The 22798-nt window shown below is 43.7% G+C and overlaps 1 protein-coding gene and 1 long non-coding RNA gene across 9 annotated transcripts in view; one reads left to right on the top strand and one right to left on the bottom strand.

Moving 5' to 3' along the window:
- The window catches only part of RARB (retinoic acid receptor beta), a 672606-nt gene that overhangs the window by 542447 nt on the left and 107361 nt on the right, over window positions 1-22798 (top strand). The gene's annotated exons all lie outside the window — the stretch shown is intronic.
- Window positions 14804-17758, bottom strand: LOC132683022 (uncharacterized). The gene is made up of 3 exons (XR_009612008.2): window positions 17659-17758; window positions 17423-17479; window positions 14804-16154 (listed from the first exon to the last, which is right to left on the bottom strand). It is a non-coding gene; the product is annotated as an uncharacterized LOC132683022 (long non-coding RNA).

Consider the following 22798-nt stretch of genomic DNA (forward strand, 5'->3'; position numbering starts at 1 on the left):
GATTGCTATCATGGATCTGGTGGTTTAAGAAACATGAAAGAGTGGGGCGCCTGGATGGCCCAGTCGCTTAAGCGTCCAACTTCGGTTCAGGTCATGATCTCGCAGTTTGTGAGTTCGAGCCCCACGCCGGGCTCTGTGCTGACAACTCAGAGCCTGGAGCCTGCTTTGGATTCTGTGTCTCTGTCTCTCTCTGCTCCTCCCCCACTTGTGCTCTGTCTCTCTCTGTCTGTCAAAAAGAAATAAAATGTAAAATAAATAAATAAATAAATAAACCATAAAAGAGTATTTTTGAATTAGTGAGTCTGGATCAGCTCTTCCTTTATTATTTGATTCTGTTTCATCCATCGCATGAGCTCTAGGCCTCAGAAATAGTATATTCCTTTTCTCTACTATTACAGAAGAAATAAGAGCATTGGATGAGAGATAATAGTGACCTCCAAGGAATTAGTCTTTTCTGTATTATGTCCAGACATTGTCAGTTACTCTAGGCATGCCCACAGAACAACAGTGGAAATGGAAGAGAAGTTATGTTTAAGTATTATAGCATTTAGTATTTGAATAACTTATTTATTTATTTTGGTGTTTAGCTTTGAGAAAGTGTGCGATCAGGGGAGGGGCACAGGGAGAGGGGGACAGAGGATCTGGAGCAGGCTCCGTGCTGACAGCAGAGAGCCCGACGTGGGGCTCGAACTCACAAACCAGGAGATCATAACACGAACACAAGTCAGAGGCTCAACCAACTGAGCCACCCAGGTGCCCCTTATTAATAACTTATTTTAAAATAAGAAAGCTGGAATTCCTACAGGGACACACAAAACAATTTAAACTGGAGAGAAAAAGTGACTTCGGTATTTGAAACGTGGTATCTTCTGAACACTTGCTTTTTGTTCAAGCCATCTGGGAGCACCAAGTGTTGTGGACTAGTGTTTGGTTCTGGAGCCTGCTGGGATGCCAGCCTCCTCTCTTCGCCCCATCACGAAGGCCCCTTCTTTGTTGGAGGCTCTGTCACTTCTGTGTATCATGTACCGAGTAAAATAACTTTCATGGCCCTACCTCATGCCAATGGAACAGAAAAATGCAATCATCCTGTGTGTCTAGAAGGACGGGCGATATTGGTATATATTACCAGTCTTTACCTCCCACTCTCTGCTTCAAGAATCACCACTGGTTATTTTTTTTTTCCCCATATCCATGTGACTACCAATGCACTTGTCTCATACATATGGTTGCATTCACATGCCCTGGAAGAAGAATTGTCTCCCCATCAGTATCAAACTCTGTTCCGCCCTTAGCAAGGGGTTTATGTAAAACCCCTTGTGTAAAACCACTCTTATTTGTCTGTGTCTCTTGTTTTTTTATATCATTAGTCTCTGCCAAAGAAAAAATTTTTTTCTGCCAAAAAGGTTTACAAGTTCCTTAAGCATTGTTCACAGATTAGTGTTAGGGAAAAAAAAATTATGTCCTACCCCAGGGGCACCTGGGTGACTCAGTCGGTTAAGCGTCCAAGTTCTGCTCGGGTCATGATCTCACGGTTTGTCAGTCTGAGCCCCGTGTCGGGCTCTGTGCTGACGACTCGGAGCCTGGAGCCTGCTTCGGATTCTGTGTCTCCCTCTCTCTCTGCCTCTCCCCCTCTCATGCTCTGTCTCTCTCTCTCTCTCTCTCTCAAATAAATAAACATTAAAAAAAAATACAAAAATAAAATTATGTCCTACCCCAAGCTGCCTCTCTCTGAGCTGATCTTTATCATAATGTATCTCTCATTTTATTTTGTAATAAATTTTAAGTAAAAAAATGTTTTAATGTTTATTTTGAGAGAGTGCTTGCAAGCAGAGGAGGGGCAAAGAGAGAGGGAGACAGAGAATCCCAAGCAGGGCTCAATCTCACAAACTGTGAGATCACAACCTGAGCTGAAATCAAAAGTCGGACGCTCAACTGAGCATTTATTTATTTACTTATAAATAAATAAATTTTAAATAAATCTGTGCCCCTCTGGGAAACTCCCCTAGAAGTTAAAGGACAGCTGCTATCTCTATCTTTATGTGACAGACCCAGTCTGGGCCTACAGCTTAATCCTTTTCTGTGTAATTAACATTTCTCCATTGTGGCCTGTTGAATCTTCATTGAAATAGAAGGTGCTGGCAGCCGTCCTGATGTGCCAGGATTCCTGCAGTGGAGTGGAACTTCCTTTGTAGCACTTACGACTGTTTGCTATTATTTCCTTGTCAACTGGTTTTCTCTCCCACTAGTATGTAAGTTCCACAAGAATCGGGACTTTGTGTGTTTTATTCACCTCCGTATTTCCAGTGCCTGTGACAGACTTGGCATGATAGAGGCACTCAAAATATCTGTTGCGGCAATTTGTAACACATAAAATTGGGAGCAATGGGAAAAAAACCAAATGGGATTAGAACTCTTTCATACCCCGAGATAGTGTGAGGTCCAAGTTATGACCACAGGGCAGGGGCTAAGGGGCGGATGGAAGAGGTGTTGAGGACGACGTTGGCTGAAAATGTCCTCACGGACAAAAAAAGGAAGAATGACAGTTTCAGCCAGCATCCTTTTCCACGCCACTTTGATTTTTAGGAGACGTCTCCTCCAAGCACTCCACATTATACAGGGGCGTCCACCCCGTCTGTCCTGCAGGTAGGACAGCCTCTTTCTTGCTTCCTGTTGCCGCACTGCTCTCTGGCAGGGGGTCGATGATGCGGGTACAACGTTTGGGTTCGCTTTGCCACCCGATGGGGTGGCTCGTTAGTGCCTGCCAAGGGTGACTGTTTTCTTATCAATTATTAAAGTCACTTCTTGGCCTCAGGTTGAACCGGTTTTGAATTTCAAATATTGGTCTTTCCCCATTTGTCACATACACCAGTGAAATAACAGATACCTTCTTTTCACGATGAAATGATAAATCCTAGAACGATAAGTACAGGGCATCCCGTAGTTCACTGACGATTTCCAAATACAGTCTCTCCTTGCTTCACACAGTCTTATTGTGTAGGTAAGAGGGCAGGACGAAATCCCTTTTTCTTTAGGGTTTAATTTCTAAATTCAGCGTACGAGGGGAAAATTGCATAGGGTTAAAATGACCCTGAAGCGTCCAAACAATTGCGTTCCATGTACCCTCGCGTAACAAGCCATCACACATCTTAGACACGTAGAACAACTTTTCCTTTTTGCTCACAGGTTGTATGGGTCAGAAATTCAGATGGGGCCCAGCGGACATGGCTTGTCTGTGCTCCATGGGCTCTGGTGCCTCAGCTGAACAGATTCAGCATGTGGCAAGGTCTCCACGCCTGGGGGGGCGGAATCATTTGGAGGTGTCTTCAGTTATGCACCTGGTAGTTGATGCTGCGTGTTGACAAGGACCTGAGCTGGGGCTGTGGAGCAGAACATCGACGTGTAGCTTCTTGCTAGGGCCTGTGCTTCCTCACAGAACGGCGACCTCAGAATTATCGGACTTACTGCATGGTGGCTCGGTGGTCCGAAAGCTAGGGTCACAGAATACAAAATGGAAGACATGTGGCTTTGTATTTCCTAGTCTTGGAAGCCCCATAAAGTCCCTTCTGTCAAATTCTGTTGGTTAAAGCAGTCACAGACCCACCCGGCTTCAACGGGAGGGAACATAACCCCTCCTCTCATTGGGGACAGCCACGGGGTCACTTGAGAAGAGCTTCTGGGAAGGGAGATCTCACTGTGGCCATTTTTGAAAAACCCAGTCTGTGGCAAACTGGGTTTTGTTTTGAACCGCAGGCTCTTTCTGTAGTTAGATGCCAGATAAAGTAAGTGGCCTGTTCTTAGGATCCCATTGTAGGGAAAACATGCATCTTTGTAGACTAGCAAGGCTCATGGCTCACCTTGGAAAACAGGTGGGAACCAGGAGAGACCAAGGGAACTGTGGCGTCCCAGCACCAACCTTCGCTGTAGGACACACACTCACTGAGCTAACGGGCAGGTCACCATCTGCAGACCACCCACCTTTAAGCGGCCGTGAGTAGTTCCTTGCTTCACAAGTAACTAGGAAAAATGAACTACAGTCGGGGCGTAGTGTCTGTGACAACAGAGAGGGAAAGAATTTGCTAGAAGGCCCAAGTGAGACCCCAGTTCTGCCAGCTGTCTTGAGACAGCGGCCAGCTCATCTCCCCGGGAATGGCCTCCGGTTCAGGCCCCCTGCCTTCCCCTGGCTCGCAGCAGATCATACAATTATTATCGTATTGATTCTAGGCCACTGAATGAATTTTTATTTTTACTAAATGTGGGTTCTATTGTTTGATGCTCCCATCCTTGTGTTTCCCTGTGCTCCCTGCCAGGATAGTTATTTATTCCTTTTTGGGCGAGCTATTCTTGTGCGGGGTCAGGGTGCTGAACTCCCGCTGACTTTGACTGGAGTTCTCTTTGGCCTCAGTTTTGAAGTTGTCTGTGGGCCTTTAATTACACCCTCTGGCAAAGGAGAAAGAGCGCTTGAAACATGCATAAATTCTGTACATATTTCCAAGGCTGGCCTGTTTAAAAAATGCTGTCTGTCTTTCTTCTTCTTTCCCCCCCCCCCCCTCTTTGAACTTGGACATGGATTTTTTTTTTTTTTTGTAAAGTACAGTATGTCAAGGGAAGGGCAGTGAGAAAATATGCAGAGGTATTTACTTAAAAATTACTTAGTGACTCCATCACAGTGTGATGGTTTTAGTATGATATACTGTATTCTGAAATGAGAGGTGTTTTACTATGTTTATGTAGTATCTTCTATATGTTTATATGCCTTGCTGTGCACAGGATAGTGTTAGGCAACCCATGCTCCTCTCTGACCATTTTATTTTCCTTTTTTACAAATGGCATGACCCCTCCCGTTTGATTCATTTGTTCCTGTTTAAAATTTAAACATCAAATTGTGAAATGTGCTAAGTTTTATTCAAGTCCTTATCCGTAAACACTTGCGATGACCTTGGAAAGTAGCGAATTCCATGGATTTTAAGGAGATCTGTAGAACGATGTAAGTGTCTTTCATTGTTGGTTGCTTGGGCAGAGTTGTGAGATCTTGGAAGCCTTCAGATCTCTTCCTTGGCTAAAACATTTCATCTGGGTACCACCTACCAAGCCCTGCTGTCCGTTGTAGAGGAAGTCTGGATTATCACTGATCGCAGAATCCCAAGGTCCTGTTAATCCCTCTATATTTCAGCCCCTCCTCTACTAGATCTTTTGAATAATACCCGCATGGAAGTGAAGTAGGCTGATTCAGCTTCCTCTCCGTCTCCTTTCATGCATTCCCAGCAGTGCAGGGACCAGGAAGCTGGAAAAGAACTTGAATGATCCACAAACTGACCATTATCCCCGAACAACAAAAGGTTGGTTGCATTCCTTAGGAAAAGAGAAATTTGTATCCTTCGCAACAGACTCGATTTTGGTGAGACGGAATATTGCAGTGGTGTGATTCCTGCTTTTACTATTAATGGTTTGCACGCCCTCAGCCTGAGTCAGTGATTGCCATCGGATTGGGAGTCATGTGGCCTGGGTTCATATCCTGGCTGCTCCACCTTCTTGGCAGGCCACTGAAGCACAGTTTGATCTTCTGTAGAATACAGAGAATAACATCAGAGCGTCATTTTGAGGAATAAACACTGTAGTGTGTACCCAATATTTCTTTAGTGAGAAGAGCACTCATCTTGGCACTTCCGATGTGCTGGATATATATTTTAACTCTGTTAATCTTCACCACAGGTCTATGAAGAACGCACTGTTACCGCTCCCATTTTCCAGCTCATTTCCCTTTCTCCTTTCCTTTGTGGACCTGATTCTCCACCTGTGATGTGAGCCAGGTTAGGTTCAAATGATAATTGAGGCTGCTGGCTTTCATCTTTGAAATACTGATTCATTACTCTTGCGGGCTAATTTGGGACAATAGAGAGCGGCGGGGAGTGTGACAAAGAAACAGCGGTCTTCTCATGGATTGCTGCCCTGTGTTAGCGGAGTTCAAGCGTTAGCATGGATCAGACTCACCAGGATGGCCTGTTAAACCCCATAGATTGCTGGGGCCTACCCCCCCCCCCCCAGAGTTTCAGGTTCAGGAGGTCTGGGGTAGAGCCTGAGAATTTGCACGTACCAGCTCTTAGATGATGCAGGGTACTGGTCCAGGGGCCACATTTTGCCCTAGGAGAATGCAGGACTAGAATTTATAGCTTTTCCAGTATTTCACGTGAGTCTATTACTTGAGGACTGTGGCTTTTTCGGGGTCTTTTCTGGTTCTCCAGATATTTCACTACCGAAAAACACTCAGACCGTACAATGATGAGTCAAGAAAACACTAGGTAGAAGCGTGAAGTCAGTCTCTTCTGTAACTGAAATCTACTTTTTAAATGTTGGCAACGCATTTAAAAGTCTTAAAAAGTCTGTGCCGGCCACCGCTGTCTCAGCCAAACATAAACATGCCTTTTGGCTCCATTCAGCTTGCAGATGAGCAGCTTGCAACTTCTGCTTTAGATGCTAAGAAGACACAATGAATGAGAATAAAAGAATTACGTTTCGAAAAAATTTCTGTGATTAAAAATCTTGTGAAAAATTTTTGCAGAATGAAAGAAAACTTAGTCCAGAAACCCACAGCATGTACTATTGCTTTTATAACCTGAGACGGAAATCCACAAACTATTAAAATGCACAACAGATCACTCCCTCGGTTAGGCGGGTGCGGCCTAGCGCCAGGCAGGGCTCGCGCGAAAGATCCTCGCGGGGCAGCGTCGTTTTCATCCTCACCTTGCCCTACCTGCGGTACCTCCTAGACTCTTCTCTGGGCTCCACCTACACCCAGCTTGCCTGCTTTCCTGATCTCGCTTCGGTTTTGCTTTCAGCTTTTCCCTTTGCACCTCTTACCCCTTGCGTTCGCATTGTGAAAGCTTCTGTCTCCCCTTACAGCTAGGCTAGTAAGAGTTAGACGGTACCAGCTAATATTTGTGAGCAGTGGTAGTTTTAGGCTCCCCACATGTTTGCTTATTTAATCTTAACTCACAACCCCATGAGATAAAAAGCATCACCATCCCCACTTTAAAGATAAGGAAACAGTGGGGCACCAAGGTGGTTCAGTTAAATGTCCCAACTCCTAAGCGTGGAGCCTGCTTGGGATTCTCCCTCTCCCTTTCTCTCTGCCCCTCCCCTCTCACTCTCTCAAAATAAATAATAAACATTTTATTTTTATTTTTATTTAAAAAAAAATTTTTTTTAACGTTTTTATTTATTTTTGAGACAGGGAGAGACAGAGCATGAACAGGGGACAGTCAGAGAGAGGGAGACACAGAATCTGAAACAGGCTCCAGGCTCTGAGCTGTCAGCACAGAGCCCGACACGGGGCTCAGACTCACGGACCGTGAGATCATGACCTGAGCCGAAGTCGGCCGTTTAACGGACTGAGCCACCCAGGCGCCCCAGTAAACATTTTTTTTAATCTTAAAAAAAATAAAGATAAGGAAACAAGACACAGAGAGGTTATGTGACTTGTCAAAGATCACTCAGTTAATAATAGGAAGAGATGGGACTTTAATCCAGGCCGACCAGCAGCAGGACGGAAGCCCGCAGCCACTAGCCCACCTCTGCGATGAGGCTTCCAGCCCCTCTTTTGTCCTGTGGGACCTGGACCAATGGGGAGGCCGAGCTCACCGCAGCCCATTACAATCATCCTTCCTTTCCCTGTATCTCCAAGTGAACGTCTGGCTCATCAAACTTTTATCTCAGTAAAAATACGATTATGCACCGTGTGAGACCAGGCTTACTGCTCTTTGAAATGTCTGGAGTTGCCTGATGGGACTCATGCAGGATTTATCTGATCAAAGGCTTTACTTGGTTTGGCCTTTTAATAATAATCATTTTGGTCAGTAGCATAGCCAGTACTCCACAAAAGTTTTCAGGCATCATTGCATTTAGGACCCGGTAGACCAGCCCTACCAAATAAAAATAGAATACTAGCCACAAATACAATTTTGATATATAACGAAAAATTTCCTAGGGGTTCCTGGGTGGCTCAGTTGGCTAGGCATCTGAATCTTGATCTCAGTTCAGATCTTTTTTTTTTTTTTTTTTTTTTTTTTTTTTTTTTTTTTTTTTTTTTCAGTTCAGATCTTGATCCTTTGGGTTGTGAGCTCAAGGCCCACACTGGACTCTGCATTGGGCATGAAGCCTACTTAAAAATAAATAAACAAATAGATAAATATTTTCTAGTAGCCACATTTTTAAAAAAGTGAAGAGAAATGGGACTAGTTTCAATATATTGTTTATATTATCAGTATATTATATTATCTAACAGTCCAAAACATCAATTTCAGCAATTAATATAAAACTACTGGGAGATTTTACATTATTTTTCATCCTTAGTCTTCAAGATTTGAGGTTACTTTTACCTTTACAGCATCTCCCAGTTTGGATCAGCCACTTTCTGTTCTCACTAGCCATATGTGGCTAGTGGCTATCTTATTAGCCAGAACAGCACTGTCCCAAAGAGATGTGGGAGTTACACACAGTGAGAAAGCCCTGAAATGTCAAGTTCAAATGGGAGAGGAGCCACAAAGGAGAGAAGAGTCAAGAAAGCATCTGGATATACTTACCATAAAGGAGTGATTTTAGAGAAAGATAATGAGAAACTTTGGGGAGTTGTTGCTAATTGGTGGAAAATCTAGTTGGAAAAAAAAATATATATATATATTTGCTCTTTGCCGATTTATTTGGTCAAGTTGGTTTTTATTTGAAGCTAGGGGAAAAAATTGCACATACCGTAATTGAGGATGTCGGAACCTAATGAGAGAGAACTTCAGAAAGAATTATTTGAGGACCAGAGTTATTCCGTTTGAGTGACTTAAGCTTCTTGACCTCTAGACAGACCCTTTCAGTTTTCTGGATCAGATGCACATAATAAGTGTTTAAATCATAGTTCTTTTTTTTTTTTTCTGCTGGCAAGAGTCTGCACCTTCCACTCTCATGGCACTTCGGGTTCGGACGGGACAAATAAAGCATTGGCTTTCTAGGCCTTGTTTTGGTAGCATGGAAAAAAAAAATAACGGAGATAAGAACCAGGGAGGCTGGAGGACGTGATTATGAGTAAAACTTCTTTGGATACGTAATGTCAGCAGCACAAACTGTTTTCATTCTCCACGTTAGTTAATGGCTAATCTAGAGATTGTACTGCCGTTTGCTGATAGAGCACAGTTTAAAATATTTTATCATTAATGTGACAGGGAGTTGGATAAAGAAAATGAAGCGTGATTATAAAATGCTAATTATCGTTCTCAAGTGCATATTGGGCACTCTCGAATATTTGCAGCGTAATTTGCTTTATTTATTATTTCAGTTTGGTTATAAATGTTAATTCAATTGCAGATGGTATGTTGGCAATTTACAGAGCTATAAAGTTATTTGGAAATCCTAATATTTTCTACCAAAATGTTCTGTTGGTGATGGATGAGCTAAATTAAAAAGCCCCTGCTCTTTAGAGTTAAATACATTAATTGGCAAGTAGGCTGCAGGGATTTCCAGATCCGTGCTGGCTATGTTAACTCCTTAAAGGAGTAGAGGACATGATTTGTATTTTAGAGTGGGAATTTTCTTCATGAGAGAGGTCTCTTTTTGCCTACCACCCTGGTAATGTTTCTTCAAGGCTAAGATTTTCTTCATGTTCTGGTCCACAGATCCAGATACATGCTTGAAGTGCCATTTTTGCTATACTACATCAGTGGTTTCGGAGACCATGATGTTGATAACAAAACTGTATTTGTGTGTGACTGTGTGTGTGTGTGTGAGACAGACAGAGAGAGAGAGAGAGAGAGAGAGAGAGAGAGAGAGAAACAGATTGTGTTTTCTGAAACCTTACTGATTACTTTAAAAATGTACACATGTGTTAGATCACTGGTTGCCAAACTACTGCCCACAGGCTAAATCTGGTTTGCCACCTGTTTTTGTATGGCCAGAAGCTAAGAATGATTTTTACATTTTAAAACTTGAAAAAAATTTAAAAAGTAGACTGCTTTATGACTCATGAAAATTATGTAAAATTCAAATTCAGTGTCTATGAATATAGTTTTCTCAAAACACAGCCAGGCCCATTCATTTATGTATGGTCTCTGGCTTCTTTCATCTGCCTCCCCCCCCCCCCCCCCCCCGCTGCCCCCCGCCCCATGGTGGAGTTGAATACGTGTGGCAGAAACCATATGGCCCACAGCCTAAAAAGTTTACATCTGGCCCCTCACGGAAGGAGTCTTCCAGCCTCTGGGTCAGACTACTAGAGGTGTAGTTTATAAAATGAATCCTAGGGGCCCTGGGTGGCTCAGTCGGTTGAGCGTCCGACTTCAGCTCAGGTCATGATCTCGCGGTTCATGAGTTCGAGCCCCGCGTTGGGCTCTGTGCTGACAGCTCAGAACCTGGAGCCTGTTTCGGATTCTGTGTCTCCCTCTCTCTGTCTGATCCTCCCCTGTTCATGCTCTGTCTCTCTCTGTCTCAAAAATAAATAAATGTTAAGAAAAAAAAATGAATCCTAAACCTGTGTGTGTGTGTGTGTGTGTGAGAGAGAACTCACTACCAAATTTATGGGAACATAAGTAATTTAGGGAGCAAACAGCTTCAAAACACAACCCTTCATTTTTGAAAGGTGAGCAAGAAATTATAAATAGGAGTGCTGGTTTCCTTCTTTGGTGGTGATGTTGACAATTCAAAGAAGTAATACCATATTACTAATGTAAATGATTTTGTGCTTCGCATACACGCGGTATGCTCAGAACATTCTCTTTGCCCCCAAAATAAGGATAAAAGTAAAGATTGTTTTCTTTTACTGTCAAATTAAAAACATAAACCAAGCCGTGTTCCCGGATCATTCTATTTGTATTAACAATTAAGGATCGTACACGGAAGCACAGTAATACCAGAAAATACGGCCACCTTATAGAACTCGTTTGGAAAAATGTCATTCTTTCCTAAGAAATACTGTGCTTAATTAATTCTTGCTCCTAGGAAGTCAACTTGGGGCACTCATTATGGCCTTAATTGGTGGTATAAATTCTGAGACCCCGGAGGGAAACACATTGCATGGTTACTGGTCTCTGGCCCTTTGGGTGAGCATGCGCTGGGTCCAGACCCGTCTCGGAGAGTGACAGCTTCTGGTTTTGATGGCTTCGGGTCTGGCCACACTGATAATAGGTTGAAAGGCCAATGTGCAATAAGAAAAGAAATGCAATGACTTGTCCCGGTGTTTTGCATTAAACAGTGTGAGACAACCTTCCGACTTGGAAAAATGTGTTTCTTTGAACTCCGGTTTTTCGTATTAAATTATATTCATTATACGGCCCATCTGGAATCTCCTGCCAGGCCAGAAATCATCTTACAGACATTAGCAAAAGGAAGTTAAATGTAATTTTTTTTAATTGTATACTTTTCATTTCCATTTATTTTTTTCCCTTTTATTGGAGAAACCAGATGGAAAGGAAGGCAGGAACCTCTCCCTCGCTCCGTTTCCCTTCGGGAACAGAGACAGAACATTCCTGGCCGTGCTCCTCTCACACAGTGACTTGAGGTGACGACGGGGCTGTCTAGATTCCGGGGATAATTGCTGGAAAGGTCAGGAGTTCAAGTCGAAGCACACAGCCGATCGGGGTGGTGGGGTTTGGAGAGTAAGCACGGTGTGGCGGCTGACTTTGGGCTTTCCCCGACGTGGGTTGTCACCAATTATATTTGGCAGCGAGGAAGCGAAACTCACAAACATCACGTGTGATGCCACCCATTTTTGTGGACTGGTATTGACTTGGTTGTTTTGCTCGGAGGTGTTTGCTGGATTTTGACTCCGTGTGAAAAGGACCCATATTTGGGAGTCTCCTGGCTCTCGCAAGCTCTCTGCTTCTTACCGAACCAGACACGTCCCACAAAACGGACAGACCCGAGGCTCATACTGGGGGCGTAGGAATGTGTGTTTCCTTGTTCAGATAGGTGGAAATCTCAAGTGTCAGCGCTAGAAGGTAGAGAGATAATTTCAAACATGTGAAATGGAGCCGCAGGGATGGGTCAGTAGTTTGCCCCCAACATCCCAGAGCCAGATAAAGGCAGAGTGTAAACTGGCCCACAACTCTTTGGACTTGCACTTCTGGCTTTTCTCTTTGGCCGTCCCCCGTGCTGGCAGAGGATCTTTGGCAAATGGAGTCATTTCCCCCATGCAACCCTCCACCCATCTCTAGGAGCGAATATTTACGGAAAGCTGGGTAAAGCACCGGATTTGGTGCTGAGGAGACACAAGCTTAAGAGTTAGGACACGCCTCCAGCTTAATAAGCTACATCAGAACAATTCTAGTCTTTATCTGTGTATTCCCGACCACTCATCTGGAGATTCACCCAAATGAATTCCGAGTTGCCATCTTTTGAAGGAATATTTTATTTTATTTTATTATTATTTTTTAATGTCCATTTATTTTTGAGGGGGGCGGGCACACGAGCAGGGGAGGGGCAGAGAGACACAGAAACACAGAATCTGAAGCAGGCTCCAGGCTCTGAGCTGTCAGCACAGAGCCAGACTTGGGGCTCAAACTCACAAACCGTGGGATCATGACCTGAGCCGAAGTCAGATGCTTCACTGACTGAGCCACCCAGGTGTCCCTTGGAGGAATATTTTAAATTCAGATAAGGGTGAGGTACTTTTTGGCAACATGCTGACGTATCTATAGAACCTGTGGTCATTTCTTAATGATGGTCTTTGGAGGTCCAAAGGGAGGAGAAGGACTCAGGCTCACTTTGAGTTTCTAGTATTGAATCCCTTGTATCCTGTGTATGATTTCATTGTAGTCGGCTCCCATCACAGATTAGCAACTTTATTATCTAAATATATTTTCATTGCTCTGAATATTTTGTGTAGGACGACGTCCTCAAGCCTACATAGAGTTGACCTCATCTAATTGATGTTGCTTTTTACCACACACTTGAGATGTGGAGGGCAGAGAGGGGGAGGAATGCTGGGTGATCCCCCTTGTCACTCACACACAATGGGTGTCTTTGTGCCTGGATGCTGGTGTGAAGTCTGCTGTCACTGATTGTCTCATGTAAGAGCTCCTTTAAGGAAGCTGGCTCTGTCCTACCCTCGTTCACGTTTGACACGGTAACAGACACACATTACAAACGTAAATAGCAACTCCAGGTTTTCTCTTCCTTAGCAGTGTGTTAAAAGGTACTTCCACTAAATGGGTTACTTTGGCTTTAAATAATAGACCCCATCGCTTCTCTGTTCCTCAGCGTGTGAGGCGGTCTCACATACCACTCTCCACTTTCAACAAAGCAGATAAGGTATCAACACAATTAAAAGTGAAAAATAATCTGTCTGCTTTGCCGGTAGTGAATGCTTACAGAACACACACTGATACAATAGATTTTAAATAATTTATGTCCGGCACTTTTTTTTTTTTTTCTTCAATCTGTAAATGAGGACACCTAATGCGGAATGGCCGGCATGATACTCTATCCTTCCCCCATTAAGATAACAAGATGAGGGGGCAATGATTCAGATCGGCGTATTTGGGGAGCACGGCGCGGATAAAAATTAAAAATTCAGAGAGATGATGCTCTGAAATGCTTTGGGTGAGCAAGCTCATAAAAGCCATTAGGAAACCCAAAATTATAAATTAATCCAGACTCTCCTTCTGAGGGGCTCCTAAAAGCACTTTCCGTTTTCTTGGCAGGATCAAAACATTACTTTTGTGTCACTGCCTGGTGTTTTTACAAGGTCTGTTCTAATGCCCGCTAAGGTGTAGTGTTCAGTCCTAATGTGTCTCTTGCAGCTGTCTTTGGTCTGAACCAAGCAAACGTCGGGTGATGTTAAAAACAAATAGGAATTAATATATGATACATTAGGTCCCCCTCCCCCATAGATACGTGAACTCTCAAATTACCAGGATCATGCGATTCATGACTGCTTTTCCATCCCCGAAGGGGTGTTTCGTCCAATTCTGAAGGATTTATCCAGCTGCTGTCACTCCCGTTGGCAGTAAAGGGAATTGCCCCCACAAATCCCCGAAGTCTAGGGACAGTGCTGTCCCACAGAAACAAAATTGCTAAACTGTTTACAAAAAGTCATTCAGTCCTTTGGTGGTTAAATATAGCTTGATCATGATTTATGGGGGCCCAGCTCTTTTTCCTACACCTGCCTGTGGACATCTCCTAATTATTCATTTGAGAAAACTCTGGATAAAAATATCAATCTTGAAAACACGTGTGTTCCAAGGAAGAAGGCCAACCGTGTCCAAGGAAATTCTTAGTCCTGTTTGATCTAAGGAAAACCATTCCCAAATTCCACAGACAGGCCGATGCTTAAGAGAGGCAAGTTCTTTTAGATGGGTTCAGAATAAGCACACCCTCCCAAGGTATCTTTCACGTCCTTTTGAAGAAAATGAGGAGGGTAAATGAAATTCCAGGGAATGGTCATCTGGAGAGAAGAAAAATACCCCCAAAACTCCCACATGAGCCTTCCAGGCCTGGGGGGAGCAGATCTGATCGCCCGTCTTCTAGAGTAGGGTGTGGTGTAATGTCAGGCACTCCTGTCCGTTAGCAAACCCATCCTGAAGACAGATGGGAAGTAGCCCCTGAGGAGAGAAATACAATTTTGATACAGGAAATAGAAGAAGAACATAGAGCTTTTTGTTCAAGATGTATGTTTCTTCTGTCTAAAGCCAGCAGTTTTGGAAAATGAAGCTAAGAGTTTAAAAATAAGGGCTCTGTTAGGGAAAATAAAACAGGTCCCCCTACATCCATTAGGCTGCCTTTAATTGAAAACTGGAGAACAATCTGACTAATTGGCAGGTACCTCTTTTATTACTGGGCCTATTTTCCCCCTTCTCTCCAGTGTAATCAAAAGACTGCTCCTCTCTTTATCAACCAAAGTCAGGTGTGAAAGGGAAAAGCAGACAAGTAACACTTAAAAATTGATTGTGTGTGTTCTTCCAAATTTTCTCGTATAAAATAGGTACAGAAAGTGCAGAAGTTAAGGTCCTCAAAACAGCAGAAGCTCCAGGAGTGTATTTTTATATAGCAGAATGCTGAGGTAGAAGCTGTAATGTGCTTAATTGCAGGCAAGTTCATGTTGTTTAAAAGAACTTTACCTTTTACATTGGGGACCTATTTCATTTCAAATCCGGGCACTGTGCTGACATTATATAGCAACTTTCATTTTAAAGATCAAGAAAGAGGAGCTGTGGGTGAAATTTGAGCCTATTTCTTGCTAATTTGGCGTAAGAAAGAAAGGAGGTTGGCATAAATCATGAAGTGAGTATTGCTGTCTGAATTATGATATTGGAGTTTCAGTATTGCCAGTACAGCTTCCTTTTGCCTTTTCCTTGAATCTGTTTTGGTGGTGGTTGTATTTACTGAAGGTAGCTTTCTCCACTGATCTTTTTTGTCCCCTTCTACATGGAACTGAACTGCCGTGTGGTATCTAAAAAGCAAAATAACTTGCAACATGTTACTTTTTAATTATCAGAGTTAGACATGCTCCATCACAAAGGTGATTAAGATGCTACCCTCACGGTTCTCCTGCTTTGGGGGAAGAAAGAGACACAAAGATGGATGGTTACAGCGTCGAACAGTGAACGTTACAACAGAGTCTACCGATATGGTCGTATGGGATTCACAGGTACCTGGCCCTATCTTGGAGCAGGAGCAGGCCTAAACTCAAGGACAAGGCAGGGAAAGGACTTTTCAGGCATAAGGAACAGCATGTGTAAAGGCCTGGAGGCAAAGGAGAACACTGTAGTCTAGAGAGCCTGGCTAAGTACGAATGCACAACGGACCCATGGGACTTTGAGGGACCAGCAGGCTCTAAACCATTTCGCTGATGATCTAAACCCTTGTTTAGACACGGCAGCTTTGGGACGATACGCCATATCAGGTCTTATCCTCGAGTCGCCGTGACTTTTCCATACAAGGACAGAATCCGTTTTGAGAGCTGGAACTTAAGCAGTATTTTCTCAATAAACTGTTAGTAAGCTTTTTGCACTGTCTGAGCAGGGTCTGTGGTGAGGAGAAGCAGAAGGGTTACATCCAATAAATGCCCACTATTTTACAGTTGTCAGGCTCTTGAAGACTTCAATGTAAATGCCTGACCGGCTTCCCTCTGCTCCCACATCCTCTGCGATTCCGTCCTTTTCACTTTGGATTCGGGACGTAACCACCTATAAAATAAGCAAGAAAGATTCCAGTGAGAAGATCCCAGAATGACCCTGGAAATTAAATTTACTTGGCAGAAGTGCCAACAAATTGTGGACGAGTAGTTTTTTCTTTTCTATTTTAGGTCCCCCTTAGCATCATGAAATAATATAAGGGGTTCATGATTATTGGTTTCTGTGAGAGGCTTTTGAATTATGTGATAGAGTTGCCATGGTGATGTCCGGTGTCGTCAACCCACGTGTTAGGACAGAGCTAAGACCCGGCTTTGTTGATGGTAAAATGTTGCATGCCAAACTTTTAAAAGACATTTAAAAATTTATGCTCCTCTACAAAGAGTTTAAGCATATTTGAGCATGCTTTGGCTCTGTCTGCTTCTGCTTGCTTCCCCCCACCCTCACCCCTGCCTTTCAGTACAGATGAGGACCTTGAATTTGGGTCCAGATAAGATTCAGTAATTAATGTGCAAAGCACCTGGGGTCTGCTAACTCCTGGGCTGTAGCTGAGGAGCTATTATGGGGCATTTTCTCAGTTAAATATTTGAGAATTAGAAAACTTAAAATGTGTTGGCTTCTTGCCCAGTTATATTTAGAGTAATCCTGATAATAAATCGGTAACTATGGGCTTCACCATGGAAGGGCACAAAATAACTGACCCGAGTAATCTAGAAAACAGATGTCTTTAGTTGGTTTAAAGTGAATTCTCAGGACCAGATTTAAAGAAAGCTATGTGGAGCTCGGTGAAATCATCCATTGCAGACGTTTTTTGTTTTTTTTTTTCCTGTCTGAGGGTTTTTCTCCCTACCGTATCTCAACTCAAATTCTTGAGAAGAGCGGAAGTGGTCCCCAGGATACAGTCTTGATAAAAGTACCCAAGGAGATCTTGGGATAAGCGTGACTGTGGTAGACTTGTAGAATTCGGTCTCATCCACAGTCTCGAAACCAGCCTTAAGGTCAGCCACAGGAGAAGAGAGATTACCCGAGGCTTCCACGTCCTCATGAAGGAAAAACACGGGGAGCCTTTGCTACAGAGGGGATTCAAGAGCCAGGACCGGCTACGTAATTTGCAGGACCCAACACAAAATGAACATGCTGGCCTCTCGTTCAGGAGTTATTGAGAATTCCAAGACCGTGACAGCAGAGCAGCAAACGGAGCGCGAGGCCCTTCCAAGTACCAGGCTCTGTGTGCGCCCAGGTCACGTGCCTGCGAAGCTGGCCCTGCCCAGATCGGATCCCTCCACTTTTTGAAAACGGCCAGTTTAACTAGTAGTGCGTACCTGCCTTATGAAGTTCTCTCCCCCCAAATTTTGTTTTGAGATCACTGGTGCCAAAACCTGGTGGATTAGAATGGCGTTAGAATAATCAGACCCGTGGGATAGCTGGTCACTTAAAAAAGTTATTTTATCCAAGGTCATGTTTTAGAGATCTAAAAACACAGGTTTTCACCTAAATTAAAAGACGTTTTAGCCATCTGATTAATCTCTCCTTACTGTTGGTTTCCAGTTTATATTACCTGGTAGCATTTCTTCCCTGGATCACGTTCCTCTAAAATAAAGGACACTGTGAACTGAATGCATTGGCTCGGTGCCCTTCCTGGGACATTGAAAACTTGGGAAATGTAGACCTTGATTGTGATGTCGTGAGTTCAGGTTCTTAGTTAAGAACACGGGCTGCCTGTTCATTGGTATTCCTTCGCAGGGAGTTTTAATTAATTGGGGATTAAAAGGATTGAGAGCATTGGCCTGTGGGTCTCACAGGGGTTGAGCTCTCAGGGGCGCACCTGACAGTCCAGGAAAATGCCATCATCACACTCTTCTGGGATGACTGGTTCCCACAGAGATGTTGTTTTTGCTAAATCTGTAGTCCTTGCCCCTTTAGTACCATCTTTCTAGACCTGTCCCAAAATAAAGGCTTGCCTTGCTAACCCAGGGAAGAGTAAATGTGCCAAGGAAGCTTCTGGTCCAAGGGACTTGAAAGGAGACAGGCCTAAGCTATATGGTCACATTCTGAGTGCAAGGACAGGAGACACTGTGCCAGTGAGCCGGCACGGGGCACTCGAATGATGGGCCTTCTAGAAGCCATGGCTGTTAAACATCAGAGCACTCAGGCTTCACTATTGTCATTCATTCATCTTTACTGAATTCCCAACAGTAGAACCTTATCCTGTTGGAAATTTTTTTTTTTTTTTAAAACAAACAAACAAAAAATAACTCTAAGCCTCTACCCCTTGGGACAACTCAGCTTTCTTGTTTGGAGTCTGATTCTTAACGTTGTTTTCCTCTTTGCGGTGCCGAGTGCGGCCCCCTCCCTAACTCACTGTGTTCTCTGGGTTACATTCATGCCCACCCTTCCCTGCTCAGGAGGAAACTCTGTTTGTCATCAAAATAGTAGGCTGTTTTTCTACTTTCTCCCTCCCTCTCACCCATTGTCTTTCAGTGGGGTGAAAAGGTCTTCACTTTTCTCTTTCTCCCCCACAAATCTTGCTATTAATAACTTTTCAGACGTTGTCACGCATGGACTTCCACTCGCTCCGGAGGGTGTTTTTTGTTTGTTTAAGGCAACGTGTTTCCTGGTCTGAAAACCGTGTTTCCCAAAGTAGCTGTGATGGGATTATTCCATACTCGCCTCCCACTGGCAGAATCTCTGCTTCGGGCTGGAAATGGGAATCTCAGCTCTGTGCTGGCCCCAGGCTACACCTCCTCGGGTCCCTGCCTTGCTGGCCGGGGAGGATGACAGCCTGGGGCAGCCACCTGGTTGCTTTTTGATTGAAATGGGGTTGAAATATTTTCCCTTTAGTGACCAACCGGAGAGGACTAAGTAACACTCCTCACGGTCTCTCTCCTCTTTCTCTCTGGAAGGAGAAATTACCCTGTTGAACTTTGCATGGGATAGAAATTAACTCTGCGAAAGCCCAGTGCAAACAGATGCGCTTCCCATATTACTTTTGGGGTGGATTTCTCCTGACCCAGTGCTTCTTAGGACTAATGTAGTGCCAAGTTGCCCAGTTTTTTTAAATAAGTTTTTACTCTGCACCTTGCTTCAATCACGACGCGTTCCGCGCACGTTAAACCTGATGTAAATGGCTCTGAGGCTAAAAAGCTACTTCCCTTCACAACACCGCGGTATGAATTCTCACAAGTAACTTTATGTTAAATGTGGGCCAGATTGCCCTGTTGTTCAGAAGTCAAGGATTCTTTGGGCTACATCCTTGACCGGACCTGAGGGCAGGTTTAGGGTTTTATGTATTTGTATTCATGCCCAGAACTCACTATCTACTTTAGTATGGTTAAATTAATAGTATGGTTAGATTAGTATGGTTAAAATAGCGTGGTTCAATTAAATTAATTCATTGAGTCGCAGCTTCCTGAACAATCTTGGCAGAATAGGGTTCTGACCCTAGCCTCCTCCTGCACAGAGGAACGAGTGCCTCCTCAGTAAATGCCTGGCATGGCTGTCAAGATCCTGCCCAGTCCAAACCAACCTCTTTCAGCTGTGCCTTATACACACACACACACATACACACACACACACACACACACATCATTTACGTCTCTGCCAGCCTGGCCCACTGGCCCTTCCCTGTATTTCCTCACCTGTGATCGCTCTAGCCGACCCAGAATGTTCCTTGGGGGAAAGCTCACCGTTTGAATCCTACCCTTCCATTAGAGCGAGAATCAAGGGCTGACTCCCTTCTAACTCCTTTGCATTCCTATGGCTTCACCTCAGTAAGTATTTTAAGTGTGCCTGCTATCTGCCAGGCACTGTCCCGGGCACTTTTTCACTTTCTGCTTCTGTTAGACGTTCTTATCACGCTGTGTGGTGGCGTGTGCCTTGGAGTGTTCACTTGATTTCATGTTGTTGATAAGTCGAGAAAGGGCACCAGCCCTGCCTTCCATATCCTTGTATGCCCCAGGAGAGCCTACCACATCCACTCCAGTTAACTGGCACTGGATGAATGAATCCGCAGAGGAATGAGTATATATAGAGGTGGCCTTTGGAATCATGAGGATATCCACCCACAATAGCCTGTGTTGTTCAGAGGTTCAGAACCGTGTTCTGTCCTATTTGGGAATCTTTATTTTCAATACCAAATGTATATTGGAAACTGTCCAGAAGAGAGCTTTGGAAAGAAGAGGTCTCATCACTAACAAAAGCTACCATTCACTGGACACTTGCTATGTGCTGGGCATTGGGTTAACACTTTGTATGTGTTCCCTAATTGGGTATACTCCGTAATGCCATGAAGCGTAGGTGTTTTCATTATCCCCACCTTACAAATGAGGAAACAGGCCTTAGCCCGACTCACTTAATGTCACAAGGATGGTAAGCAGCAGAGTCAGAGTTAAAATCCACAGGCACTCAAGCTAAAGCCCAATTAATTTTTTTTAAAGCAAAATTTTTTTTAAATTTTAGAATGTGTGTGCGAGCAGGAGAAAGGGCAGAGGAAGCGAGAGAATCTCAAGTGGACTCCAAGCTCAGCATGGAGTCTGACATGGGACTCAATCCCATAAACATGGGATCATGACCAGAGCCAAACTCAAGAGTCAGATGCTCAACCAGCTGAGCCACCCAAATGTCCCTGGGGCCCAATTCGTAATCACTAGGCTAGCATCTAAACCAACAAAAATCACTCTTTCTGGGAGATGGTTGAGGGATCTCACGGTTTGTGGGTTCGAGCCCCACGTTGGGTTCTGTGCTGACAGCTCAGAGCCTGGAGCCTACTTTGGATTCTGTGTCTCCCTCTCTCTGCCCCTCCCCCTCTTGTGCTCTGTCTCTTGCTCAAAAATAACTGTTAAAAAAAAAAAAAAGGTTTGGAAAGCCAGAAGTTGGAACATGGTCCACAAAAGGGAAAAAAAATCACAAGAATTAGAACAATGATTTGAGAGTATTAGAGGCGGGAAGATGGTCCAACTTCATCTCCTATCAAAACATGAAGAAGGGAGTAAAATGAGCCACTTTTATCCATGTCCTTTATAGATTTGGGACCTAAGGCCAGTTTATCAAGGTAATTAGGAATTTTAGTATTTGGGTGTGGGAGAATGTTCAGGCTTAAAAGAGATGGTTTCCCTTTTGATTTAGGACTGTGTCTGTACTGTAGGTAACAGAGGATTAGGTAGAACACTGGTGCCTCATATCCCCAAGGGGAGACAGAAGTAATCTGAGTGGGCATTCTGTGATTATTCCTAAGACACTCTAATGCCACTGTGGCCTTCTCTACCACAGGAGTGTTTTTTTTTTTTTTCTTTTGGTTGGGTCCCAGTTCCTTGAGAGCAAGAATAGATGAGCGTGAGATAAGAAAGGTTGAAGGGGCGCCTGGGTGGCTTGGTCGGTTAAGCGTCCGACTTCGGCTCAGGTCATGATCTCGCGGCCCGTGAGTTCAAGCCCCACGTCGGGCTCTGTGCTGACCGCTCAGAGCCTGGAGCCTGTTTCAGATTCTGTGTCTCCCTCTCTCTCTGCCCCTCCCCTGTTCATGCTCTGTCTCTGTCTCAAAAATAAATAAACGTTAAAAAAAATTATTAAAAATAAAATAAAATAAAATAAAAAATAAAAAATAAAAAAAAAAAGAAAGGTTGAAAACACTATGGTTAGAAAACACTTGACTCGGTTCGTGAGGCAGATCTGTCTTCTTGACTGAAGTAGCTAGAGTGTTAGGGGTGCGTGGGTGGCTCAGTCACGTGGGCATTGGACTCTTGATTTCTGCTCAGGCCATGATCCACGGTTATGAGATGGAGCCCTGCATCGGGCTCTGTGCTGAGTGTGCAGCCTGGTTAAGATTCTCTCTCCCCCTTCCCCTTGGCCACTCGTGTGCGTGCACACACACTCTCTGTCTCAAAAAAAAAAAAAAATAGCTGTAGTGTTGTGTTACAAACAGTAGAAGTCATGATTCAACAACAGAAGTCATAATTAAGAGAGATGAAGGTTAACCAGCAGAAGTTAGGATTAACAACAGAAATCATAACTAACCAACACGAATCATGGTTAACCAAGGGAAGCCTTGATGGTCTCACCTGATTACATCTCCAATTGGCGGATCTTCCGCTACCTTCTGAGCGATCTGGCTGTTCAACTACAGACAATATCATCCTCAAGGAATATACTAATATTGAATATCATTGAATATTAATATTAATATTATTGAATATTAACATATTATAGTATATTGAATATACTAATATTGAATAATATTGAATATTATTCAATATATTGAATATACCTTACTTCCATAAAATATACTAATATTTTATGGAAGTAAGGTATAATACATCCACGACTCTCTATTTTTGCTTATAGCTGAGGACATCGTCATTCATTCGTTCATTTAACAACCATTTATTAAGCTATCAGTCATGTGCCAGGTCCTGTCCTAGTCCTGGGGACATTTGGCTAAGAAGGCACCGATACGGTTTTATTCGGTATCGAAATACTGAAATACTTTCCTACCATTTGTAGAATAGCCATTGCCTTGAGTCTTTCCCTCACCCCACCCAAGTCCCCTGTCTTAGTTCTGGGGAAGAGACATTAAGTACTGACTTGAGGCCACATTGGGGCCTACCAACCTGCCCACTCTAGTTCCAGGAAGCTGGCCCCCATGTTCCTGCCCTTCCTCTGTCAGGACATCCTAGATCTCAGCAAGGAAGATGTCACACTTGCTG

The sequence above is a fragment of the Panthera onca genome, chromosome C2, assembly GCF_046562875.1.
Source record: "Panthera onca isolate mPanOnc1 chromosome C2, mPanOnc1 haplotype 2, whole genome shotgun sequence".
Taxonomy (NCBI): domain Eukaryota; kingdom Metazoa; phylum Chordata; class Mammalia; order Carnivora; family Felidae; genus Panthera; species Panthera onca.